Source organism: Phlebotomus papatasi, chromosome 3 (assembly GCF_024763615.1).
Source record: "Phlebotomus papatasi isolate M1 chromosome 3, Ppap_2.1, whole genome shotgun sequence".
NCBI classification, from domain to species: Eukaryota; Metazoa; Arthropoda; class Insecta; order Diptera; family Psychodidae; genus Phlebotomus; species Phlebotomus papatasi.
The window spans coordinates 31,981,346-32,001,249 of record NC_077224.1 but is presented as its reverse complement, the minus strand read 5'-3'; the positions used below and the strand labels follow the sequence as shown (position 1 = coordinate 32,001,249).

Here is a 19,904-nt window from a genome sequence, read left to right as displayed (position 1 = left end):
CTTTGGGAGGACTACATGTATAAGTTTGAAAGACAAGGGATAAATGCTTGTTAGAATTAAGAAAAGCTTCTTCACCTCTATGGGGGGTAGTCAGTCCACCAAAGTGCATTTTTTTACAGGAATGAGGGTTCCCTACTCTGACTCAAATTCGTACCAATACTTTTAAAACTTACATGAAAATTGTCAGATACATATGTTTGAGAATTCATCTACTGCTAGATACATTTTATTACTTCAATGTACCGTCGTTGCGGGTGACTTTGCACGTTTTTTCGCTGTTTTTCAACTTTGCCCTCTAAAAGTGGATGGTTAAAGTGAAGGGAGGGGGGTTTTTGAGTAAAATTATTTGTATTCAGTTGTTAATGAATGGATTTTGTGCCACTCATTAATTTTATAAAATTTTACTATGTTTAAAAAAATCAAGAAAAAAGGTTTGCACTGGGGATAAGGTGCGGGTGACTTTGCACTTTTTAATACATACTAAAAAATCAATTTCTGATAATAAACGACAATGAAGATCTTCACATCTAAGGGTAAGATGCATGAGATCTACAAGATTACATGATCGCCATCTTGATTGGACGTTTCTGTCCGCCATTTTGAATAACTGTCAAAATCTAAAACAGGTTCGATTAGGTTGAAATTTTAGTATGTTATAGCTGATATCAAGACCTTTTCAGAACGTATCTATGTTCCGGTCTACGTCAAGTATTTACCTTGATACAGAGGCTCAAAGTTTAAAGATTTGAAATATTCATATTTTGGCGATCTTTATTTTCTAATCCTGCATTTTACAACCTAAACGAAATGCCTCAGTAACAATTAGAAATGGTTGAGGCTTTTATTTTATATATTTATTTACTCTTACATAATTAAAAAAAAATAAATGAAAAGTGCATTTTTTTTTAATTTTTCATCTTTGCAAAAGTTTTTCAGATCTTCAAATAATATGCTGTTATAAAGAAAAACATTACTTTTCTTTTTGTTTGTTATTTAGATCTCATCGCCTAACGATAATACTGTCTTTTTTGTGATGGTTTCGATAAAAGAAGCTCTCCGTAGTTCTGTATTAATGAAAATGTCAAAATTTTGAACTTAGAGCCCCAGTATCCAGACAATCGCTTGACGTAGATCGGATTTTATATATGTTCTGAAAAGGTCTTGACATCAGCCAGAACATACTAAAATTTCAGCTCAATCGGTTAAGTTTTTTGTTTTGACAGTTATTCAAAATGGTCAAATCAAGATGGCGACCACACCATCTTGTAGATCTCGGTCATTTTTTCTTAAGTCATATAAAAAATTGGATAATTTTTGGTCAAATACTTCTATAATAAAGCTTAAGAAAGTCCATTATATGCAATTTTATAATATAAATCATGCGTTCTTAGGAAGACTATAGTGAAAAAAAGGAATTTACTAAAAATAATGAACAAAATCGAAGTGGATTATTCTAGCCAGATAAATTTAGAATAGATTTGGGCAATTTACTTCTCTGAAATCGATTTTGGAATTGCATCTTCAGATAACTTTTTCGCGGAGTCGTTTTTTGACAAAATACCTATACTAGGATTTCATTGACTATTACTGAAACTACAAGAATCCTTTTGAGGATCATTGTGCCTTACTTGGTACTTAACATATCCCTATATACTTTGACATGGTAGACCGGATCGGCGAAGACTATTAATAAGTGCTAGAATTGTTCAAAGTCTCACAAACAGCAGAGTGCAAAGTCACCCCCCGAGTGCAAAGTCACCCGCAACGACGGTAGCCTCTAAAAATCTTATTGCAATTATATGACTTCGATAGATTTTCTATAAAAGCTTCCAAAAGATTAAAAATTATTATTCCTGGATTGTTTAATTTTTATGTATTAGACATTATGTTTAGCCTCTTATATATTATTATGGATAGTGACCACTTTTCTCAACATATGTTTCCGTTTTAGACGATTTCTGAGAATTTATTTCATATTGTTTATCCATCTGTCCGTCTGTCTATCCGACCGTAGTCCCAGCTTTTTTTTCATTTTTTTTTCTACATGTTTTAGAGATCCAGGTGGACATTTCGGTCATAATGCCTAATAACGGGTTAAATTAATAATGGTTTTTAAGATCAGTGTTAAAAAGGCTCTAATCAGAGAACATACCCCTCAATCGAATATGGAGTCATGTTTGAGCTCGTCGAAAAGATCTTTCTGTTTCTGACAAGTCTGAATGGATTTAACTCTTTCGTCTCTTTTGGGACTGTAGTACCCAAAGAAGCATATGCATCTTCTATCAAAAACAATGTTTTTTAATTATTCAGAACTGATAAAAATCCGATTCTTGTGGATGATTACAAACTATAAGTATGTCCAAATGTAAGATATTTTTTGTAGGACTTCAATTAATTCCTGAGCTTAGATATTTTTGATTAAAAATTGTGAAATTGGCTTGCAGCATATGCTGCGGTCCGGAAAGAGTTAAATCAATTATGGACCTGCAATGAATCCATAACCAGTTTTTACCCGAAAATCAATTGTATTACTCCTCAACTACTCGGACAATCTTTTGAGTGATAAATAAATCAATTCAAATCGGTTGTGAACCGGTAAATGTTAGGCGATGTGAAAGAACTATTAAGATATATGACATCGAAGTCAAGAATGCGAGCATTTCGCAAAACATGGGATGCTTCGCCACCGTTTTTAAATGCCTACTTCCACGAAGGATATACAATTCAATTGATCCTTCTGACATTAACTTCATCTCTTAAAAAGCTGTTTAAAAAATACTTCTACCTGTGTAAATTGTATCTATATAAACGACAATAGTACAAGAGGTGCACTAAATTAAATTTTATATCATATTTCTAGGAATATCAACAAAATTTTATTCATTAAAATTATAATTGTAGTGTTGTTTTTGAGAACTTTGATTACATTCTAAATTAATTTCCAAAATCTGTGTTCGTGGAAATGCAATTTTCATAGATCGGAGAGTGTTGTTCATAGATGAACTTATAACCGTTTTAAGCAGTATGAAATTAAATATCTATTTTTTTATATATATTTTTAGTTTTTTTATTCAGAAAATTAAGAAAAAAAGTAGAGCAAATAAGGATATGAGCGAAGAGATAAGCCGTTTTTACCTGAATTGAACAAAGATTGTGAATAATATACTATATAATATTATGAATGATTTATAAAATTAAGTAAAGAATTGGTATAAGAATTTATCGTGACGACTTTAACGGATTTTACACATTTAAACACAATCTTTGTCATACATTTGTTTACACACCAACACACCCCCTTTTCTAAAGGTGAAAACGATAAAACTAATAATTTCACGGCAAAACTATCTAGGTCATCACTAAAATGGTTTAGCGGATTTGGCCACGTCCGAAATTTTGGATGGTGCTAAATTCAAAGTTCTGAATAAACATTCAACAATTTATGGATAGCGTGGTTTGTTCTATCGCAATTTCGGTTTTTTTTTGTGTGAAAACTCGATCGAAATTCATGTAAGGGAAAGTACTCTCCCTTCGAACGACCATGCCTTCGAATAATGAGAATATCTTTTATTTTTCGTAATAGACTTACACAACAATTGATAATAAACTAACTAATATTTAATAGAAATGTGTAAAGGCGTCTACACATTGGGAGCAATTTTCGTCAAAAATTGCGTTTTTGACAGAAATTTGACGTTTATCCCTACAACGCTGCAGGGAATTTCCTTCAAAAAAGCAATTTTTGACAGAAATTGCTCCCAATGTGTAGAGGCCATAAGTCTCTTTGGAAAAATAAAATAAAATTCACATTATTAGAAAGCATGGACGTTCGAAGGGAAAGTACTCTTCCATAAGTACTGAAAAGTCTACTTTTCGTTCCACTATGACCACAAACTATTCTTTTCAATATTACGATGTAATTAAATGTCTAGCCAAACTCTATTTCATCCGCATTACATATCATATGGAGTCCACAGGATTTTGGATAATTTATTTCTCGGGAATGAATATCTGAATTGTTGCCAAAAAAAGGATTTTTAGTTATTCAATGATGTGGAAAAATAGTCTGACAGATGTAGAAATATATTTGATTGTAGTTTTCTCTTTTCACGGAATATTAAACAAAATTTGTGAACGAAGTGACGCACATACAGTTGTTTGACATCGCGCCGATTGATAATATTTCCTTCCGCTCTGTCCTTATTTAATTCGTTTAATTCTGGGTGACATATTCTTTTCTTAGTTAATAACAACTATAAATAAATGATGTCTGAAAATTATTAAATCTAACAAAAATTTAAATTCAGTGAAAAAGTTAATCGCACCCTCTTTTTTTTCTCAGTGTATAGTCTAAGTACAATCCGCATTTCATTTACCCTTTAAGGATAAGAAACTTTTCACTAACGAAAAATCATCAATAAAAATAAAACTAGTAAACACAATCAAATAATAAAGAAGTAAACGTATAAATTGAAACCATTAAAAAAATCCAACAGTAGCAAATTCAATACTTTTTCTACCTCTATGATTGGAACCTATAGGTTGCCCATAACATTAAAAAGGTAGGGCAAAGTACTCTCCCTTCATACCTTCGAATAATGTGAATTTATTTTACTTTTCCTAAGAGACTAGCACGTAATTATCACATAATTATCAATATTGATTTTTTTTTAATATTTACTTTTAATATTTAATTTTTAATTTAATATTTAATAAAAAATAACTAACTAATATTTAATAAAAATGTGCAAGTCTCTCAGGAAAACTAAAAGAAAATTCACATTATTCGAAGGCATAAACGTTCGAAGGGAGAGTACTTTCCCCTATTCCTAAAAATATTAAAAGAATATAATTTTCGTTTTTGAGCAAAAAAAACCGTTTTAAAAGATGACTTAAGTTCGTTTCAACGAAATATTCTCATTTTATGCCTATGCCTTACCTTAGATATTGCTTACAATAAGAATATTTCGTCGAAACGAACTTGAGTTATCTTTTAAAACGGTTTCTTTATGGTCAAACGCTAAAAAACTTAAAAAAGTTTATTAATCAATCGCTTTAGACAAACTTTTGTTCAATGGGAAATGATCTTGGAATTCCATACCTTAACCTATTTCGACAATATGCATCAATAAGGGCACCTTTGAACTTAAGCTGTTTTCTCCTACTTTTAAATGGATCTGACTGAACTATATCATGACATGACCATGGACTATACCGCAGTTTCTTTTAAATTATAAGAGATAAAAGCTTTATGTTAAAGGTACCGACCGCAATTCATAAGTACCCAATATCCCCTCTAATAATTTTCTGTCTAAAATGAAAGATTACTTAAAAACATTGCAATTCAATTATTTTCGTAAGTGATTTTTAAAACATTTAAATTTAGATCTTGCGTATAATATCTAAGTTACTAGTCATAGTTATTCTGCACAGCTGACACATTTTTTATTGTGGTAATGTGTAACAATCTGTGACATAATAACTTTTTTTGATTAATTATCACTGAACTTTAAATACTTCCTCCGTTTAGAACAAAGTCGTAGGCTTGGGGAAAATTGAAAAATGGTTTCAAGGAAGATTACTGTTACAAGTAAATAATTTTAGAGTGAGTGAACAGTGAATAATTTTTAGAGTTATGCTCACGTGCGGTACTATAGTAAGTTGAGAAACGACAGTCTTAAGGTTATATTCTTTCTGTTTCTTTTAGCTATAAGATTCTTTACAATCTCAGCTTCTGTGATCCGAGGTGAAATCCGACCTCGTAACATCGGACCCAAATTTTGGATTTACACGTTTTGACTCAATAACTCAGCCCCTATGGCATCGATCGATCTTAAATTTTAGTAAGTTATGGCTAAGCCTGAATGCTTTCGATTAAAGGAAAATTTAACTCATCCTGACTTCCGTGACCTGAGCTATAAAGGGTCAAAAATTTAATTTTCGAATGGTCATATCTTCCAGTATTGTCAAATTGTGAAAATTTTTGGAATTTTGGAAAGCTCTCGAGAAATACTACAACTTTTTTGAAACCTTAATTTCATCCGATTTAATCGAAGGTCCGATCAATCGAAAATCGGTTTTCGAAATTTCGATCTAGAATACTTCGAAAATTAGACAATGCTTTTTCTTTAGCCAATTTTATTCAATTCGACCGACAAGAACAGATTACCTGATGTGATTCTTTACCCCCAAATTTCAACTCACAATTGAATTTTCATGCATTTCGATTCGCAAGCATCCCGGAGTTGCATGCATTTCGAAGTCACATGTAAAGCATCTCAGCTACCATAAGCTTATATGGGCTTCAAAAATATTCAAATGCATTTATGGTTTTCAAATCATAAAAATCTTATAAATCAGAAAGCATGACTGAACATGATGCACGTGTTACATAGCTTAATGGTAAAGTTAAAATCGTCAAAAGCATATATAATTAACTTAATTGTGGTATATCTAGTGCACTCTACAGATAGGTTTGGTATTCATGACAAACCACAGGGGTAATTTACGTATGAATCTAAAGTCTAAATGACCTTTATATGCGGCAGAACTAGTATTTCTATGCATGATGTCTTTACTGGTAATTCGTGAGACTCGTTAGCATAAGGTAATATATGCCAGCATAACCAAAAATACTCATTTTGAGCTATATGAGTTTAATTGAAAGGACGATTTATACCTGTGAAAACTAAAAGAAAAACGCTATGCTTTCATTAAGCGCTCTGGGGTCTATTTACAGACAATTAAAGTGAATTTTGAGGGAAATTTCTTTTGAGTTTTTGAAAGAAATAGGAAAATTAGTGTATTATAAAGCAAATTAGATTAAGTATAATGACTTTAATTGTAATCAAACACAAAGAATCTTGGTGAGGAATGATGTCACAAAATTTTGCTTTTTATTCATTTTGCTTGAATCTCTTCAATGTCTCACGGTGGAAGATGAGGAGGATGAAATTTATTGAAAGTCTTTCTCTTCTTTTATGAACGTAGATTTGGCGGGATGTATTGGGTAGATGTATATATTTCTTTTGTGTTTTAGCGCACTCCCCCGTATGGGTGGAGCAAAGTACTAAAAGTTTATTGAGATGAAAAGAGTGGAGACGAGTTAGATGTGCGGTTCCGTCTTCTCAGCCACACTTCTTTTTTTTTGCCAAGCTTTCTCTGTACCAAACAGTTGGGTTACAGTAAATAAATTTTGGTATTCTTGTGGAGAAATGTGGTTGGGAAGTGTTTCATAAAAGTTTGCATCAAATGATAAGAAGCGTGAAATGATACTATCGCTTTAACCCTTCTTTTGTTGTCTCATTTCAAGAACACTCATGATTATTTTGGGGTGGCATTTTTGAGCCCTATAAATTTTCTCATCTTCTGGACATTTTGCTCTTGCAATGGCACAAGTGTCAAATGGAAATCTCTCTTATCCTATTCTCAACAAAGCACTATATAGTAGTACTTCGCGAATGGTAGAAATGAATGAGGAAGAAATTAACATTCTAAGAATATCCTATTAGGGTATATAGCTATATTAAGTGTAATAAATTTACGGCATTCTTTTTCCACCTTCATCTGTTGACACGGAAGAATCTTGGTGGGTTCAAATTAAGTCGAGCACGGTGTATAACATTTGCGTAAAAAGGATTTAAGCTACTTGCGGAATCACGATCTTTGGGCTAATTCACCTGTTTTTCCGCACGGGTAATTAATAAAGTCTTCTCTGTGCACACTCCACAAAATAACACGCAGAAAACCATCCTGGGTCTAACAGTCCATATATTAATTTACATTTTCCCGTTCACTTAATTCTTCTTGACTGGTAAAAAGCCAGGAAAAGTATAAACTTGGAAAATTATCACACAGATATTACACCGGACATGTTTTCCATGTGCTCTTTTTGCAAGTCAGAAGCATTAAAATCCATTAAAGGACAAGATAATACCGGTGTATTATTTTTTTTTAGTTGAAATTCATCCTAATCTCATCCCAACGTGGTCACAGGTGAAACTCGACCTAGACTGATGAGTTACAGTTTAAGGAATAAACCGTCCTGCCTGACAGATCAAAAAATTTTTCCAGACTTGACTTTGGGGTGGTTCTATATTGAAATAGAATTTAAAAGTAATTACACTTTTTCATATTAAATTGAAGTCCTACATAATTGTTGGCCATTCTGTTAAATACTTCCTCTGCACAAATGAATTACCGCAGTCTTGCAAAAATTATCTATAAATATCCTATAGGTCCGCAGAATATTCCAATCTTTTCTGTTTCGCCATTTTGCAACTGCACTCGAAAAGTGCAAATTTTTAACCATTCTTGACCTTGTCATACTGGGTAAAAATCAATTTATCGAGATATATTAGGAACAGGAAAATATATTAGGAAATTTGATTTCGAATTGTAGGACTTTCCTTGTTTGTGTAAGATATCTCGGAATGCCAATAAATTCGATTTAAAGCTGAAATTCCAATAAGTATAGGCGAGATTATTAAAGAATCTTATATAATAATTATACTTCTGGGGGTTGGAGAGTTTTGACGTTTTAACATTGAAAACTCAGACTAATTAAAATAAATTGCATATTGCACTCTCCGGTGTGGCTCAGATAATAAAATTATCAAATAAATCTTATGCCATAGTATATGGCATAAATTAACAAAAACTTTCAAATTTGAAAGTTTAGTATTCAAGCTCTCGAGACAGAACAATATATTAATTGCTTTATGTGAAAAGTTTTGGAATCATCGATAATCGTATATACAAACCAGTTTCAAATTATTGTTTTCTAACAAAAAAACAATAATGCATCGATTATTTTATTATTTCTCCGATATTTTTTTACTTTTAACCTATTGTGGTAAATTGATTAAACCGTATTTTAATTTGGAAAATATATACTAAATTCATTATAATTAACGAAGTTTTCGTTTCGTGAGCGTGATACCTAAATTAAACCATTAAAAGAGAGAGTTAGTGCACATTGCTAATTTTGCAAATACAGGTAAATATTCCGCAAGTTACTCTTCATTTAATTAGCCCTTTATACCAACAGAAGACATGCTTTGAAAATATAAGATTCTAAAATTATCACTAGTGATAATAAATATTTCTGCGACAAAAAGTGCAATATGTAAGTTTATACAAAAAGTTTAATTTTCGTATTATGCATATAAAAAAAGTTTCACGTTTATGAATTCAGAAACATAAAATTAAAGAGAAGTCGCATTTCCAAAAGCACCAAACTTTATGAAAAGACACCAAAAGTTTTTGATATTTCAACTTGGAAAAATTCTTATTTTAGAGACAAAATATTAATTAGATTGTATATAATATGTGTACATACCGGGAGGATTTAAATTTAAATATAAAATGAGAAAATCAGAGTATTTTTCAAAGCTGGGGGGGACACTCAATGAACTAAATTCCGTGTTATGTAGATAAAGGTGCTCCATATGCGTAACATTTTGTCTACATTTGAATGTTCACATCCGAATAGAGCTAACCATTCTTCTGCCTAACAATACCTAAAAATGACGCAAAGTTAACAAAGCAAAAAATTGTGTTCTTTGTTCTTCTTTTGTTTAAATGAAAAAAAATGGAAATATGTATTGTGAAAAGGGTTTCTGATTTGTAAACATCCGCTGAATGTTTCTATTCGGCATATATAACATGCAAATGAATTAGCTGAGATTCCTTATAATTTCAACTTTTGGAATCCGAGGTAATATCTGACCTCTACAGATCGGGTTTTTTATACTTTAATATTCGGTTTGGTATTCATAGATCACGAATAAAATAAGTGCTAAAAATCGATTTTCGTATCAGTCCGCTCGTCCGTATACAAGCTTCTGGAGAGAAAATGGTTAGATATGCCGATATGCGTTTTCGGTATTTGATAAATATCGGGTGAACGACATAAGATGGCGGTATATTAGATCCACCCCAACCCCTCCACTTGCACTACTTTAGAACACCGAAAAAAAATTAATTTTTTCAATAATATAGCTCAAATGGTTTGGATCGATTTCAAATTTTAGTATGTTACAGCTGAGCTTAAGAGCTTTGCATTCAAAAACTTAGCCCTCTCCGAGGCCCCTGGCCCTGACCAAACCCAGCGATCACAGTTAGCTTAAAAAAGGTGTATGTTAAGCATATTTTTGCTGAATCCATCAGCAAAAATGTGCTAAATATCAGCAGTCGCCTAACAAAAAGTGCTAACCAAATATATGGAAAGGCACTGCCTCGTAAATTTTTCTTTATGGTTAGCACAATTTAGCTGAAAAATTCAAATATTTTCAGCTGAATTGAAATTGGTTAGTATTTGGTGCTCGCCATGAAGCTATAAAAGACAAAAAAATTAATTTCAAAATGGGACCTCCGGTATTTCAGCAATTCGATACTCGATGGTAATTTGAAAAAATCTCGTTAAATGCTATAAATCATAAAAATCTAGACACATTTCAAAACATTTCAAAATCTAGACCTTTCCAATCATGAATTGCACTTCCCTATCAACATACCCATACCTGAGCTTTAACCCTTTAAGGATGATTGGAACACCGGTGTCCCATAAAGAAAATAATTTTTCCTGACTACCTAAAATTATTTTTTTCTTATGTTTGTACATAATTGGAAAGTAAAATGTTGAAGGAATCTAGAATATTTTTTGCAAGTCTCTAGCTATTTGCTATGTAGTAAATATTTAAGCTCAAAAATGGCGAATTTTTAAATTCTCAAATTCATAATTGATTTTATTTATTTTTTATACTTCCAATTTTTTTAAGCAAAACCCTTTTTGGCAATAAAAACTACAATACTCTTACGTAATATTTTTCATTAAAGCGAAAAATATTATTCACTGATATTGTCAGAAAAATTAATCAAATTCTTGGGCTATTTTTGTCCCTATCGTTCATAGAAACACAAAATACATCGAATTAGACTCTGTTGGACATTCCAAGGTTAGATGTAAGATTTATCATTGTTTCTCAGTTTAATTTTTATTGTTGATTTTCAGTCCGTAAAAAGTGTCTCATCGTTAAAGGGTTAAACGAGAATTCCTGTACCCCGGCTCTTACTACACAGAAAGTGATCGAATCCTATCTCTAATATTTGTTGTCATAGTTCTATGATTTTTTTTCTCTTTTTTTGAACTGTTAAACTCAAATTATTTAGAATGACGAGTCTAGATAAACTTATAGTAGCTGAGATTCTTTAATAACCAACTCGGGACGTACTAGGTCCAGTCACAGGTGGAGTTTATAAAATTAGAAGATGGGTTTCGAAAACCAAAACAGACATTTTTATTTCTCGTTCCTTTGTTGTGAAAGAAAATGGTGCAACGATTGATCAAACGCGACGGTCATAATATTTTTTTTTAATTTATAAATTCCTCCCCTTAATGTGATGCTTTATACATTTTCTCCACCTTGTGCGACGAAAATTGACTCTGAATTATTCGAACATTAACGATTTTTAACGCACTGAGATGTTCATTTGCCTTTTATCTGCAAGACACTATTGGATAATCAAGCTCCATCTTTGCATGCTAAAAATTCAACTTACAACAGAATTTGTACACATTCCGAATTGAAAGTATTTCGATAATGGGATTCCAATACTGGGAGAAATTGTTTCATATGTGTAGAGGCCATAAGGAATCTTTTTTTTTACTTAACACCGTTTTTACTCTAGAAGAGTCACCAATCCCAAGACGATAGTGGTTCCAAATTGATTAAAAAGTTAAATAATTGTTGATTAAATAAATTATCTATCAAGCCTAATTTTAAGAAAAGTATTTGAATTGTAAGATCATAATCATAATCGCTTTAGTTTTATTAGAACTTCCAAGACCTTTTCAATGAGCCCAAACACGATACCATTCGGTTGAGAAATAAGCTGTTTAGAGCCCTTTTCGCCTTTGACTTCGAAAACCCGTTATTAAGAATGATTAAAACGGGATTTACGTTGAATCATGAGAAAAGATGGAAGGTAGAAATTTTGACAGGTGAAAAAAATCGAGGGATTATTATTATATACTGCTTTCACTCTGGAGTTCTAGGAATTAAAGAGAAAACAATTTCAGCGCAAGTATTAATTTAACTGCTTTATTATTTCTTTTTTTATTGTTTTCCCCTTACCAAGGTCTTAGGTCATAAGAGCTATTTTGACCAATTCCCAATAGATAAAGTGATTATTTCTAAAACTCTCTAGACGTTTAACAAAATAAATAACTAAAATCACATCTTTATAGCATTTCCTACAAAACAAACTTAATAATATACACAAAAAAACTTAAAAGAAAGCACCGACACAAAAAAACTAGCGTAATTATTAGCCGTAATCTTATTATTTTTTTGTGAAATTTAATTTCATATCTGAAATTTACTGAACAAAATAACAATGTGGGAAAACTTTGCAGAGATCTCCGTCTTTCGACACCGCCTTTACAACAAATTTTGAAGTGCAGAGACAACTGTAAGAATTTGGGTTGCTAAATAAATTCATTATTCTTAACAAATTAGTAACTAGTGCAAAAGTGCACTTGTGTTGTAGCGGTTATAAGAGTTAAGTCACTAGTTCGAAAATTTCGCTAAGCTGGAGCGATTGGTTACCCCTATTAAAGAAAACACTGTGTGATGTAGAAATTGCACAGAGTTCAACTTTCTTGAAGTACATAGTACATATCCTTGCATTGGAAATTTGTAGGAAAAGTTCTTATCCATTTATGCTTATTTAGAAATGTAAGATAACAACACATTGAAACAATAATTAGGAGTTTGGTCTTCTCCCATTTATTTCTTGTAACAAGAAACATTCTAACATGTGCACAATCATTAAATTTTGCAATGTCTTAATTCTATTTCATAATTATACTCTATAAAACTTTGAATAACTTTAATGAAATTTTAAGATTTGCTGATGTTTAAAGAAAACTTTAACCATGTTTTATAATTAGAGGCTTCCATTATCAAGTAAACCAATTGGATTTCTTAAAACATTTCAAGATTAATTATTAAACTTTATTTTGGTGCTTTTCTGGTTTCTACAATAAACATGACCTTTAGAATCACTTCCAAAATAATTAAATATATTTTCCCCGCACGCAAATTAGGATGACACGAAAAATTACCTATGATTTATTAAGGAATTTTTGGCGGGAGGTTTTGAAGAAAAAAAAAACGACATTTTAATTTGTGTTCACATTGCGACAAGAAGAATTTTTCAGGTGTCTAATGAATTTCAATTCTAGGACATTTCTCGCGTGTTAAAAATGATGGTAAATACCTTTTTCACTTTCAGCTCACGGAACTTTAGTACAAAACTATGGCACAAGTCACAAAGTTAAACAAAAAACTCACAAAGTCCATATATTATATTATTTCCTATCAATGTCATAGAAAAATATTAATGTTGTCATTCAGCTCTGTTGATTGGTGTTGAAATTGATGGTTAATACCGTTGAGATAATTAATTCATCACCAATAAATTCACTTTGTAACCAGATATAAGTCCTAAAGTTACTGGGATTATGCCCTTAGGGATCACTTGAGCACTTGAGGGATGAGTTTGAGTTCATCCACTTGAGATTCAATAAGCCATCCATCAGACTGAAATGATTTATGAACTTAGCCACTAACCATGGAGCATCTGCTCACATTTGTCCGCCTCTTTCAACGGTCCGGCAAGAACTGAAGATAGCAAAAGCGTTGGTGCTTTTGCCTATTCTCAACGAAAGCTCTGGCAGTGTGGAGTTTGCCGAATGGTAAACCCGCCAATTCTCTCTCATTGTCGTAAAGAGCATGGCTAAGGGAGAGAGAAAGTTCTCCCAAATGTGTGAAAAACCATGCTCGTGGTGGCTTTAAAGTTTTTTTTTCTTTATTTTTCCTTCACTTCCGTACTCTTTCTTCCTCAACACTTAAATTAATTATTTCTCAATCGCACCCCAATCCTTGACTGCCTTTCGCTTCCAACAACCCCTCAGCAAAAAAAAAAACAATGGTCAATGAAAGGGCAAGCATTTTGTTAGAAACAATTACTGGTAGACACTTTGAACAGGAGAAAATTGTCCGAAACCCTCAGGATTTATAGGAGGACAAAGCCAAAGAACAGGGCAATGGAATTGTTAATTTTTTGTCTGCCCAGATGCGAAACCACAAAGATAAATTGTGGCAACATGAGACATTCTCTTGACACAGTTTTTTTTTTACTGCGTGGTCTACTGTTATCCTTCTTTCACAATGAAAATATTATGTCCCCCTCAGGAGCACACAAATTTTTCTTTATCATTTTTGTCTCCATTCTCATTTCCCAATTTATCTGATATTTTAAACAAATTGCTATCATTTGTTGAAAGACTTGAAAGATCACAGTGGCAAAAGTTCACAGTGAATGTCATTTGCAGAGTGACTAATTTTCTGCCACATAATTTATTCAATTTTTCCTGCATTCGGTAGACACAGCGTGTTTCTATGAAATTTCCCGTATCAGTGTTACTTATGGGAACTAACTTATTGTGAAATGGATAACTGAGAATGATTTTCTTGTATTATGTTCAAAGCACAATTCAGAGAATGAAAATAGCAAACACTCTATTTTCTGACATATAAAAATCTTCTTCCAGAATTGTATATGACCAGATTTTCGCTCGGATTTTTGCTACTCGAAGTCCACAAAGAGGCAGTAGGGGAGACCGGGGAAATTTGGGGCAGGGGTAGTATGGAACGAGGCGATTTTTATTTAATTATTGAAATAAATGGGATTTGAAAACTACTCAATCGTAGGCAACAATAAGATTGACTAAAAGAATAGATATGCTCATTTCTATTACTTAAATTTTTTGAGCATTTTTAAAAGAATTGATAAAAATTGTATATTTTGACGTCTCAGTTTTCCTCTTTGTATTTTATATCAGCTATATATAATCAAAATTTTTCTATCTCATTTGCTAGCAGTGTAATCTTGGAACACATTTTTATAAAAGTTTCCGTGATCATACATTCTTGTTTTTTACTTAAAGGCTTTACATACCAAAAATGCACGCGGGAATGTTTGGGACACCTGAACCGGGATGAATGGGACGTTGATTTTTTACATGATTGTAGGGTAAGTGTGCCAAATTCCGGCCAGCTTGCAATTCCGGCCACCTTTTTTGTTCCTCAAATTTCCATGAATTTTTAGTTTTTACATAATCCAGATATTATACAATGCAAAAGAATAACAAAAAATGTAGATTCGACAAACGAGATGACGTGAAAAAGACATTTGAAGAATTCCCGAAGGGCAAGAACTATGAGAATGAAGGTGGCCGAAATAGGGCACCAAAGCTATGTTTACATTTTTATTCATTATAAAATATATTAAGAATGATTTTAAAGTAAATAAAGACGATAAACTGTCTACAAGGTTCTAAGCGACACTCCTTAAATAGAAGGAATGAAAAAAATCAATTTCTATTAAAGATATTACATTTCAAACTTGACACTTTGGCGCTTGCATGCAACTATGCCGAAATTTCGCACACTTATCCTAAGTGGCGATGATTGGAAGTGGCGAGTGGATCATTACTGTCAAAATGGAGAGTAATTCCCAATTTCTACTGGAAATCTCACTCTTGTGCAAACTTTAGCAGTTCAGCCTACAGAGATAATTAAACCATCAATGTTTTGGGAATCAATAATTTCTTCTCCTGATGATATTCGACCTTTGTCCAATCTCGTTAAAAACTATTTACTCGAAAATTTCTGTAGCAGTATACTCTACAATTCTCACAAATTCCTCAGAAAAGACAAGGCGAGAGCTCATCTAGATAAACAAAGAAAAACAGTTACCCATAAGTATCCTATAGACCGCATGAATTTGTAATACATTATCATGTTTTTTTGGAATACTGTCTCAAAGTCAAAACATGAAAAAGCGTCCCAAACCTGAAGTTGCGAGTTTTTAAATCTGAAGTTGCGAGTCCGGACATTACACCGCCTAGAGGCCAAACGGTTAAAGATAATGACTTGAGGCTTTCGAGGGATCTCTCCATAAGACGACTTTGAGACCATTATCATGTCCTTAATTTCCGCGCACCCCTTCCCTTCCTCGCCAAAATCATGTTTTGAGATTTCTCGAAACCCCCTCGTTTTTTTATTTAATATTAACCATGGTTTTTGGATCATTCCTACACACAGAAAAATGGAAAATTCTTAAACAGAAATACCCAGGAATTTGATTTCAAATCCCATCCAATGAATGCCAATACCCTAATCCTAAATCCTTGATCATTTAGTTTTAATTGTAATTTGCAAATCTCAAGACATTTTTCATTTTTCAGTTAATGCTGAACTTGAACTCATGATCTCTTATCGTCAAAGAGATAGGGATTCCAGCCCATTTCATTTGCAAAGAGCTTCTGAATTTAAACGTTTCGGAGATTCACGTCCAATTTAAGTTCCCCGAGTCTTATATATATTCTTAAATTTAGAGCCAAAATTTTTCTGTGTGTAATAACGATTTTCTCAAGGTCAAAACTTTAAAAGGTTCTACTAGAGAGCGCATTTATCAATCGATTGGTATCATGTTTGGATTCGTTGGAAAGGTCTTGGAATATCTGTCAAACTGAGCTAATTCCAATCGATTATGAACAGATAAACAATAATAATGCATGTCTAGATATCCCGCTTTGGGGAAGACTTAGTTCCTCTCTGGAATATTATGTCATTATTATAACACAGGTATACAATGAAAAAAATTCTTAAGAAGTATTAGTTGATTATTATGCCATTGGGTGTGCTGATTTATGAAATGACTTTAATTTTTTTCAATCACATCGTAATTCTGAGAATTTATTTTTTTTTGCCATTTAGCTGTTTTGTTTCACTTTATTGATTATATCTCCGGTTCTAGTGAACGGAATTTAAATTTTATATATCCGTTGGAAAGGTGAAGAGTTACCCTACAACTTTATATTAGTACATGAAATCTGTAAAACCACCCCTTGAGGGTGAAATAATGAGGTTTTCCTAAAAAATCTCCAAAAAATGCTTTGGACTGAGGTTTTAAAAAAATCATATATAACAAACTAAACCCGATATTTCGGTGCTCTCTTTAGAAGAACATAAAGGGTCCTTGGGGGTATATATTTCACCATAGAGACGCCTCCTGTGAATTCTCTTAATGTCTTATTTATTGATCTTAGTCATTTTTGAAAATGCAAAAATTCTATCTTATAGCGAATAAGATTTTTGAGATTCGATTCTTTAGAGTCGGGAAATTAATTCTTTAGCAATAGATTGCTTAAATTTGTTTGCAAAACACAAAGTTCTCCTAAAATCAACAAATTATGAATGAATTTAATATCACGTACGATAAAAAGGAATGGAGCCTGTTTATAGACCCACCGAAAAGAAACCTCAAAGCTGTCCTTCTTTATCGCGGAATCATCGCAATACTCAATCTCGACTCACAAAAAACTTTACGCCTAAATTTGTCGTTCAGCACTAACAGCACAAATTCAATTAACTCATTCAGAAACTCTATTAAAAATACAGAAGATAGAGTGTTAGATTTTGGAAATATTTTCGTACAAAGACGACTTTTTTAAAATTTAAAGTATTAAAAATTTATTTATTTATATGACGCGAGGAGCCCTCTATCAAGCCATATGTATAGAATTCTATGTGCTCAGAATTATTTCAGAAGGTATAGGGAAATATCATAAAAATGCACTTGAATGTAGTGTGAACGTGTGTTTCATAGGCGTCTTAAGTCTAAGTCTCTAAGGTTTTAATAAGTTTCTATGGTCTTAAGCAATCTTGGCTTCTTTAGCAATCTATTGCTAAAGAATTAATTTCCCGACTCTAAAGAATCGAATCTCAAAAATCTTATTCGCTATAAGATAGAATTTTTGCATTTTCAAAAATGACTAAGATCAATAAATAAGACATTAAGAGAATTCACAGGAGGCGTCTCTATGGTGAAATATATACCCCCAAGGACCCTTTATGTTCTTCTAAAGAGAGCACCGAAATATCGGGTTTAGTTTGTTATATATGATTTTTTTAAAACCTCAGTCCAAAGCATTTTTTGGAGATTTTTTAGGAAAACCTCATTATTTCACCCTCAAGGGGTGGTTTTACAGATTTCATGTACTAATATAAAGTTGTAGGGTAACTCTTCACCTTTCCAACGGATATATAAAATTTAAATTCCGTTCACTAGAACCGGAGATATAATCAATAAAGTGAAACAAAACAGCTAAATGGCAAAAAAAATAAATTCTCAGAATTGTGATGTGATTGAAAAAAATTAAAGTCATTTTATAAATCAGCACACCCAATAGCATAATAATCAACTAATACTTCTTAAGAATTTTTTAAAAAAATAAATTTTGTAGACCTGTGTAATTATTATCACTAAGCTTACTAACTCTGCTAGTTTCTCTTGAACAGAACAATCACATTTATTATGTTATTAATTTGCTATCTCAAAATATTATTTTATTTTATTTTATTTTTATTTATTTATTTATTTATTTTTTTGGAAATGATCCATGGATAAATCTGCCTCACCATCCTTTTGCAAGATTTCCGTTAAATTCTTTTTAAGAGGATAGTAGGGGAAACTGGGGCAAGACTTGTCAAAACGCATAATTAATTCTTTCATGAGCTCTGAGAAAACTTAAACGTTTTATAATGAATTTATAAATATCAAATAGACATATTTTTATAGGAAATTTATTCCTCTACAACTTTGTCGAAGATAATTTTTCTCTATCTTAACGAGAAATGTGTTTAAATTGAGATAATAAGTATTGATATTTTCCGTAAGCCAAATATTCCAAAAATAGGGCCCAAAATTTCATTTTTTTTTATTTTACATAATCCTTCCTCGGATCCCTTGAAACTTTGCAAGTTTAAGAAGGTCCATAAAGGCTATCTATAATAAAAATTTCAAGCCTCAGTCTCTTTTATTTTAGAAAATAGTGACTATTGAAATTTTCGTTTTGACAAATTTGCCCCAATCTCCCCTAGCCTTTTTTGAGTGTAACTTCGTAGACCACAGTTGAAAACAAAAATCTCATGCTGCATATTTTCGCCCGCGGCAGCTTGCGAAATACAGAAATTTCCTTTGACCTTTTATTATCCTTTATTATACTAATACAACGTTTTTGCGGCTTTTTCTATCTTACTCCAAGTTTAGATTTTTATGAGAAACTTGCCTAAATACCCTTTCTGAAGTTTAACAGACTTTTCTGATTACTCAAACCATCCATGGTGCAAATATCGAGGCTTCAAATTGTATTTAGATCGTCACAAATTTTTCCCATAAACCTCCGCACACATACTTGCATTAGAAAAAAATGAAAAAAATATTAATAATGTCTAGAAATCTTATAATAAAGGATGGTTTCTGAGATGTTTTATGCCTAGAATATTATAGCTAGCTTCTTTCCTACGCTTAAAGCCTCCGTTAGTATTTAAATTGACATCATGTTTCTCGGAGCGGCTTCGATTTCTCCTAACCCTCTAACGGTGTTTTCTTTAATATGCAAAAAAAAGTTCTAAAACAATGTTTTCTAGGATAATTATGATTCAATAAAGTCGAAAAAACCATCCATTCTTCATTATCTCTTTTAGTTTAGGCGCTAGGTGAGAAAATATAAAATTTTTTTTGAAACTCTTTTTGCTTCTAAAATTCACATTTTTAGTTTTTTCAAATTTTTTAAATAAAATATACAAAGTAGAATGACATATCTTTCAGTAAAAAATAAATTTATTTTAGTCAGATAACTTTAAATCGGTATTTTTATGGAAATTGATAATGAGTTTTTTTGCATAAATATTTTTTGTTGCTTTTTCTCTAACCTGTCACACAAAACTGGGAATAGCAACAAAACGAAGAGTCAAAATGAGTTCAAA

General features: G+C 32.0%; 1 protein-coding gene across 2 annotated transcripts in view; it reads right to left on the bottom strand.

Moving 5' to 3' along the window:
- LOC129805277 (cholecystokinin receptor type A-like) overlaps positions 1–13,700 on the bottom strand; it is a 61,093-nt gene extending 47,393 nt beyond the window's left edge. For both annotated transcript variants that reach the window (XM_055853079.1, XM_055853080.1), the window contains exon 1: positions 13,285–13,700. The gene's annotated coding sequence lies outside the window, so the exon portion shown is untranslated. The remainder of the gene's footprint in view (positions 1–13,284) is intronic.
- Between the last annotated feature and the right edge of the window lie 6,204 nt (positions 13,701–19,904).